The sequence below is a fragment of the Vitis riparia genome, chromosome 16, assembly GCF_004353265.1.
Source record: "Vitis riparia cultivar Riparia Gloire de Montpellier isolate 1030 chromosome 16, EGFV_Vit.rip_1.0, whole genome shotgun sequence".
In the NCBI taxonomy this organism is placed as follows: domain Eukaryota; kingdom Viridiplantae; phylum Streptophyta; class Magnoliopsida; order Vitales; family Vitaceae; genus Vitis; species Vitis riparia.
In genome coordinates, this window is record NC_048446.1 from 4,070,543 (window position 1) to 4,079,085 (window position 8,543).

An 8,543-nucleotide genomic window follows, 5' to 3' on the forward strand; every position below is an offset into this window, starting at 1 on the left:
CCTCTCCTCCAACTTCCCCCCTCTAATAATACTGGATAGTGGTCCGAAATCGGCCTGGGAAGTCTCCTCTGGCACACCCTACTGAACTGATCCAACCAACAAGGAGAGACCAGGAATCTATCTAGACGGGCCCTTGACATGTTATTCAGGCCCCCAGACCACGTGAATGCACCCCCTTGCAGATGAAGGTCTACAAGACCTAGGTCATCTACCACTTCCGCAAACCTCCTCATAGCTGAAGTCATTCTCCCTTGCCTACTTCTCTCACCTTGAGTCAGGGTAATGTTGAAGTCACCACCTAGACACCAAGGCCCCTCCCAGATTCCTCTAATTGCCCCTACTTCTTCCCAAAGCCACTCCCTTTCAAGTCTAGTGAAAGGACCATAAACCCCCGTAAAAGCCCAAATCGCCCCATTCTCCATTGTCCTGAACCTACAGGATAGAGAGAACTGCCCCACCTCCCATTCCAGCAACTCCAGAGTTCTTTTATCCCAACAAATCAAAATACCCCCAGCCGAGCCACACGCATTCAGGGCCTTCCAATCCAAAAATCTACCTGTCCCTAGACTTCTCACCACCCTATCAGTCATAACCTGGATTTTTGTCTCCTGGATGCAGAAAAGATCCACCTTCTGCTTCCTTAAGACCGATTTAATAACCCTCCTTTTCGTACTTTCGTTCACCCCCCTTACATTCCAACTTACCAATTTGATATTCATTAAACAACCTCCATCTGTTCCCCTTTGCCCCTAATCAGGCCCTTCAATTTGTCATCCCCCTCATAATTCACTGAACACTCCAACCTCTTTAGCTCCCTTTCAAACCTCGATTTTTCCAGTAATCCTTTACTGTGAATCTTTTCCCTTCTCTTCCTGATTTTGGACAGAAAATTTAAAATCTCCTTCTCCAGCCCATTAGTCGGGAACCCTAGAAATTGACTAAATCTCGCGAGGCTACTTTCTTGCCAATCCAGGTCCTCCTCCTCCCTTTCACCTTGATACTCTCTCTGTGAAGATCCCCCTTCCTGCTCCCTTGCCATTGCTACGGGCCCTCTGAATTCAACCATCTCCCAACAGGCACTACCAATCGCCCTGGTGCCCTCTTCATCTTGCCCTTGAGAGATTCTACCCTTTTGGCAATTCTTCCCAATAACCCCAGAATGGTCAAAGAACTCCCCCTCTGGAGTCCGACCAAGAACAGGCAAAGAAGAAGGAGGAGAAATCCCAGAAACCCATGATCCCCTTAAGGAAGAGAAAGCCTCATACCTCATTGCTTCATTCTGAAGGGCACTGTCTACCATTTCCTCAAAAGGATTGGCCTTCTAGGCGCACGCAGTTTCCATCTCCCTTGCTCTTAAGAATTCTATCTCTGAGTTGTGATTAGCAATCATCCCAGACTGAGCCCAGGCCTCCCCAGAATGCTTACTCACCTTCAGGCCTGTTTTCCGGGACGGCCCACCTCGCTGTGCCTCTTGGAGCCCACTCGAAGACAGCCCACTGCCCTCTCCTCTATACATAGGCGACCCAGACCGTGGCCCATTTCTTTCCTCTACCACTTTCTCTTTGCCTTTTGGGCCTTTAGGTCTGCCCAATAACCCAAGCCCACCACTGCTTATTACTTTAGTCCACCCTGGTCCAGATAATGGATATGGGCTAGTCTCCCCGTCTCTCCTCCGGCCCACATGGACATTAGGCCCAATTGGGCTCAACCCATTATCCGCCCCATCCTCTGACACCCGGAGAACCGACCCGAACTGGATCCGGCCCACCGACTTAGCCTTACCCTTCCCATCCTGCTGTCCTTCCGTCACATCCACTGCCCGTAGCAGTGCCTCGGAGCCCGCGCTGTCACCAACCTCCACTCGCCGACCAGCGCGTGCAACTCCATCGTCCCCTTCCACACAGTCTTCTGCACTCCGACTGTTCACCACCTTCTTTCTGATCAACGGCGATGCCTCCCACCACAGCGGGAGGTGATAACAGTTCTCTTCAACCCCAATACTTATCGATCTTGGCAACTCATCACCTTTCGTCTTCACCAAAATCCTCGCCCAACGGAGATCCTCCATTCTCTCAGTCGGGTCATCCATGGCGACAAAACCCCCACATTCCTCACCTATTCTTCGCAATATTCTCGGAGTCCATAACGAAAACGGCAGTCCTTTTATCCTCACCCATACTTCCTCTTCTATCTCCCCTTCTTCCAAACACCCATAGCATGGACTCCACAACTTCAACTCAATGAGAATCCCCCCACCACCCTGTCTCCGCCGTTGAAAATTTTCTAGCTTCTGCCGCCGTTTCAAACTCCAGAAGGGCCCGCCCCTCATCCATCCAGGCCAACCCTAGCCTACCTTTTAGCCTCCAAGCACTCGCCATCTTCCAACCCATTCTCTCCAAATCCCCTCCTTCTGCTACTCTAGAATTCCATTTTCCTATCAGACATTGACTCAAGCGACCCATGTTTCTGCGTATATCCTCCCCCTTGACCTCCATCCTTATCTCGATGTTGAATCTTTTCCCCCAACACTTTCCTATTACAGAAGGCATTCTTACAAGGGTTGGCTCATCCTTGCTTATCTCCCTTCTATCAGCCCTGGAGAATAAGTTCCGCACCGCATTCGTCATAGCTGTCCATCCCTCTCTTGCCCCTCTTCCTTACGGGATACAGATGCTGAATCGTTTTTCCTCCGCGTCTACGACTCCTAGCCTAATGAAGCTTCCCGCCCTGTTCTCTTCACGCACCATAGAATACCTTCTCCCCTTCTCCTTCCATCCCTTCTCCCATTTATCGGATTTCCGATTCAAGATACATAGATCCAATCCTTCCAGAAACGTCCCAATGCTTTCCGTTCCCAACCTAACCCAGGAGGAAACCTCATTTTTGCTTTCCACAATAAAGAGTAGGGTTTTGCCCCTCCTCTTCTCCACCTCTACTTCAAAAATTTTTTATTCCACTTCGAAACTCTGCCTTTTCCGATTCGCCTTAACCTCATCATCGTCGCCTTCCCCCTCGCTCTCGCCCTCTCTCTCTCTCTCGCCCTCTCTCTCTCTCATGAGTTAGGACAACAGCTTTAAAGAGTTGGAGGTAATTCTCAAGCCCCCCTGTCCTTTTTCACTTCATTCCCTGGTTTTGGATGAGGTGAGCACCAAAATGGAAGAAACAGATCTAGATTCTTTTTATATAGTAAAAATTAAATTATCATGCAATGGCATCAGTGGGTGGAATTTCAAAACAAATTTTAATTCAACGAACATAACCGATATTATATGAAATAGTGAACGAAACCAACCAAATTGATACATCTTCTTCTATATAATTAAGTTAGATTTACAGTTGAGACTTGAGAGATGATGAGTGTGTTTGACAGTAATTTTAAGAAGTGTTTCTTGCATCTTTAATATATAAAAGATAAAAAATTTTAAGTGTTAAAAATATTAAAAACACTTCTTAAAATCACTATCAAACGCACTCAAAGTTTATTGTGTTAAATATATATGAAGGTCAATTCAATTTAGTGTCATCACCTCAATGTTTTTTTTTTTTTTTTTTTGATAGATAAACAACAAAATATATTTAAAAAGGCTAAAAAGTCGCACGTATACAGGGGGTATACACATAAGCCCAAAACAAGGAACTGAAAGAAAAGAGGGAGAGAAACCTCACCCACCCTCAAGTGGCTGCAAGCCACTCCAAAAAGCCTAAGAGAGAATAGGTTTCCTCTCCAATGTACACCCTAGCCCAACTCCACAAGTTACATACAAAAAATTTTTTGAATTTCTGAATATCTAACGAACCCCCCCCCCCCCCCGAAAGCTAACCTATTCATTTCCTTCCAAACCGTCCAAAATATGCACAATGGGATGAAATTCCAGATCTTTTTTCTTTTTTTCCCCACAAAAGAACCCCTCCAACTAAGTAACACCTCTTTAACTGACTATAGGAACACCCACTGAACTCCAAAAATGGCGGGGGCAATCTCCTAAAGAGTCTTAACCACTGTATAATGTAAAAGAATGTGATTCGCATTTTCCTCTTCACAGCCACACAAAAAACACCGGTTAGGAAGCTACCACCCCCTTCTTTGAAACTTATCCAAGGTGAGGATCTTCCCCCACGAAGCTTCCCAAGCAAAAAAAGACACTTTTATTGGGACCTTACCCATCCAAATGCATCTATTCGGGAAGGCACAGGCTGAGGAGCCAATCAGCATTTTGTAAGCACCCTTAACCCCAAAAACACCATTGCCTTCCTCTTTCCATCTCACTGAATCCTCCTCAGGAAAAGTCCTGAAGTCCCTCAGCAAATTCAGCATATCTCCTATCTGATCCAGCTCCCAATCATTGAAATCTCTGGCCAAGCTGAGATTCCAACCTCCTTGACCTAGGCTAGAGTCCCACACTTCACTTATTTTGGCATTCCTATGACCCACCAAGATAAACAGTTGTGGAAAAGTTTGTGATAGCGCATCATTACCACACCACTTATCCGTCCAGAACAAAACTCTAGTCCCCTTTCCTACCTTAAATTCAATGCTCTCCCAGCACCAATCAGCCTCCTTCATGATCTCCTTCCACAATCCCACTCCAAAAGACCCACAAACTTCCTTAGTCCTCCACCCACACCCTTCTTGACCATATTTCACCCCTATCACCATTTTCCAAAGGTTATCCTTCTCATAAGCATATCTCCATACTCATTTGCCCAGCAAGGCTTTGTTCAACAAGTCTATCTTTCGGATGTCTAATCCACCCTCCTCCTTTGAGCTGTAGACCACCTTCTAGTTAATTAAGTGAGATTTCCCCTCCAAGCTTCCCCCCCATAGGAAGTCTCTTTGAATTTTTTCAATCCTTTTTGCAACAGACTTAGGAATGCGGATAAGGGATAGGAGGTAAATGGGTATGCTGGCCAAAGTGCTCTTGATAAGAGTAATTCTCCCCCCCCCTTCGAGATGTATTGTCTTTTCCACTGGGCTAGTCTTCTTCTCATTCTTTCTTCCACCCCATCCCAGGAAGAAGAGGTTTTATGGTGGGGCTCCAAGGGGTAGCCCCAAATAGACAGTGGGTAAAGCCCCCAATCTGCATCCTAGCTCAGCCGCCAACTCCTCCAGCTCATCCACTTCCCCAATAGGAATTAGAACACTCTTGGTAAGATTAATTCTGAGGCTGGAGGTCGCCTCAAACCACACCAAAATCCAGCTTAGATTGGTTAATTGCTCTCTTCTAGCTTTGCAGAAAATGATTGTGTCATCAGCAAAAAGGAGATGGGAGACAGTCAGCTCCTCACCCCCTCTCCCCCGAAGCCTACAGCTGGAAAGAAAGCCTCTCTCACCAGCCCGTCTAAGAAAGGTGTTAAACACTTCCATACCCAAGACAAAGAGATACGGAGAGAGAAGGTCTCCTTGCCACAACCCCTTTAAGTTCGAAAAGAAACCGGCAGGCACCCCATTGATTAAGATGGAAAACTTAGCAGTTGAAATACACCACCACATCCAATCCATCCAACGAAACCCAAAACCCATCTTCCAAAGCACCTTCATAAGAAACTTCCAATTGATGCTATCATAAGCTTTTTCAATGTCCAACTTGCATATCAGCCCTTTCTCTTTTCTTTTGTACCAATAATCAATCACCTCATTAGCTACTAGAGAAGCATCCAAAATCTGTCTCCCTCTCACAAAAGCATTTTGGTCTACTAAGACCACCCTATCTAGCACCTTCTTTAACTTATTCGCTAGGACTTTGGCCAAGAGTTTGTACAAACCCCCAAGCAAGTTGATGGGCCTGAAATCCTCCAAGTCTTTAGCACCTCCTTTCTTAGGGATAAGGACCAGAAAGGTAGTGTTGAGACATTTGGTAAAGGACACATGCTCATAGAATTCCTTAAACAGATCCACCACCCCCTCCTTCACAAAATCCTAGCATGCTTGCCAAAAAGCCGTTGTGAATCCATCCGGGCCTAGAGCTTTGTCTCCCTTCATCTCCATCAAGGCGAGATGAATTTCCTCCTCAGAAAAAGGCATCTCCGAGTCTTCAGCTTCCCGAGAATTAAGTTGATTGAGATGCAGCCCCTCAATGTTCGCTCTCCACCCCGGCTTTTCTGAGAGTAAGTTCTGGAAGGTGTTCACGATCCCCTCCCTCGCCTCTTGATCCTCAGTCAGCCACTCCTCATTAATCATAATCCTATCTAGGGAATTATTCCTACGGTGGGCATTAGCCATCCGGTGAAAGAAACCAGTATTCCTATCCCCTTCCTTAAGTCACAGCTCCCTTAACTTCTGCCTCCAATGGACTTCTTCCATAAGCACTCATTTGAAGAAGGCATCCTTGACTTCTTTTTTCTGCCCAGTTTTAGCTATAGACAGGCTCATCTCACTCTCCACTCCATCCCAATACTCTAGTTGCTGGAGGGCTGAATTTTTGTTGACTTCCAGCCTTCCAAACTTTAATTTTTTGCTTTAATACCAGCTTAGAGGCCAATCTGAAACTGGCCCTTCCTTTCACCTCAATCCCCTGCCACCACCCCCGGAGAAGACCTTTAAAGTCATCCACTTTCAGCCACATATTCTCGAATCTAAACGGGGTAAAGCCTCTCCTCATCCCACCACCCATCAACAAAATAGGAAAATGATTAGAAGTAGGTCTATGCAGTCTGCATTGGGCGACCCCACTAAACATATCTAGCCACTGCTGAGTCACAAGAAACCTATCTAGTCTAGCCCATGATTGATTATTCCTACCCCCACTCCAAGTGAAAACACCCCCTTGCATAGGAAGATCAAGAAGTTCTAACTCATCAACAGTTTGGGCAAAACTTCTCATAGCACCAGTCAACCTTCCCTGTCTACTCCTTTCCCTCTGGGACAAGATGACATTGAAGTCACCCCCTAAACACCAGGGATCTTCCCACAAGCCTCTGATCGCCCCTAACTCTTCCCATAAACAATCTCTATCTTTTTTGGAGAAAGGCTCGTACACACCAGTAAAGATCCAAGTTAGCCCGTCTTCCACATTCCTAATCCTGTAGGAGACTGAGAACTTCCCCATCTCCGTCTCCATCACCTCTAGAGACATTTTATCCCAACACACCAGCATCCCTCCCGCAGAGCCCAAGGCCACCCAATTTGACTAACTATCAGAACCCAAACTTCTCACCAGACCCTCCGACAATGTCTGAATTTTGGTCTCCTGAAGACAAAAAAGATTCACCCTCTGACTTCTGATCACTGCCTTAATAACCCTTCTTTTGGAGCTGTCATTGGTTCCACTAACATTCCAACTTAGGAGTCTTAGTTTCATTTAACTTCCATAATCTGGCACCCTCTTACTTGCTCTCCACCATTTTGCTTCTTCCCCCCTTCATAGTTAATGGAACACTCTAATCTTTTCAATTCCCTCTCAAACTTAGATTTCTCCAGAAGGGTTTTGTTGTGAACTCTTTCCCTTCTCTTACGAATTTTAACCAAGAAGTCCATAATATCCTTCTCTAGACCTTATGTCGAGAACCCCAAGAATTTACTAAACTTGGCCAGATCACTTTTCTCCCAGTTGAGCTCCCCCCCCCCCTGCCTTAATTACTCGTGGCACTATTTGATCAAAGCCCATCTCCTTTCAAACAGCTTCAGTTCTGCTTTTGTTGACCTCCACCAAATCTCAACATTCGACAGTCTCACCCATAGGGGGCTCCATGCCAATGAGTATTTGAAGCGGATTTTCTCCCCCATCACGCTCCTTTTCATCCCCAGAAAGGTCGCAATACTCCCCCAATGGAGTCCAACCGTAAAAAGAAGAAGATAGAGAAAGAGGCCCAAAGACTAGACAACCAGACTGAAAAGAAACACTATCGTACCTCAACGCTTCCTCAACAAGGGCGAGATCAGTCTTCGATCTCTCTTTATGGAGGATCTCTGCCTCGCTCAGCCTGCACAAGCCATCCTCCTCCCAAAACAGGGGAATTTCATAGAATGGGCTCCCCGAATGGCTTGGGCCACAACTCTGGGCCTCACCAAAATGGTCGCTGGGCTCCACCGAGGGGCTTTGACCATTGGCTACTAGTCCAGCACCCTCCGAGGTCTTCCAGGCCTTGGTCCGTCTGAGATCCACCATCTTCTTTGGCCCAAAGGAGTCCACAAAAGAGGAAGATGGGTCAAGACCCATAGGCCCACGAGGCTTTTCCAAGAGGCCCATCTCTAAAGGCCCGCTTTGCACTCTCACCACTCCCTGGGGCCCTAAATGCGACCCATCAAGCCCACGAAAACAATCCATGGGTCGCCTCGACCCAGATGTCAGCCTCCGCGTCCCATCCGCCGACTGCGTCTGATCCTCAAGCCTTGGACCCCCTTCAGCCTCCATCACACATTTGCCCTCGCGTGACTGAACCTCACCCTCTACCTCTCCAGCTGTTACGAAGGGTTTCCCCCTTTCGTCGGTCGGCAACGCTCTTAGCATCGACTTGGTCTCCCACCACAAGGCTAAAGAGTAGCACATATTCTCAACCCAAATTTCCACCATATTAGGGATTTTCTCACCTTTAATCCTTACCAG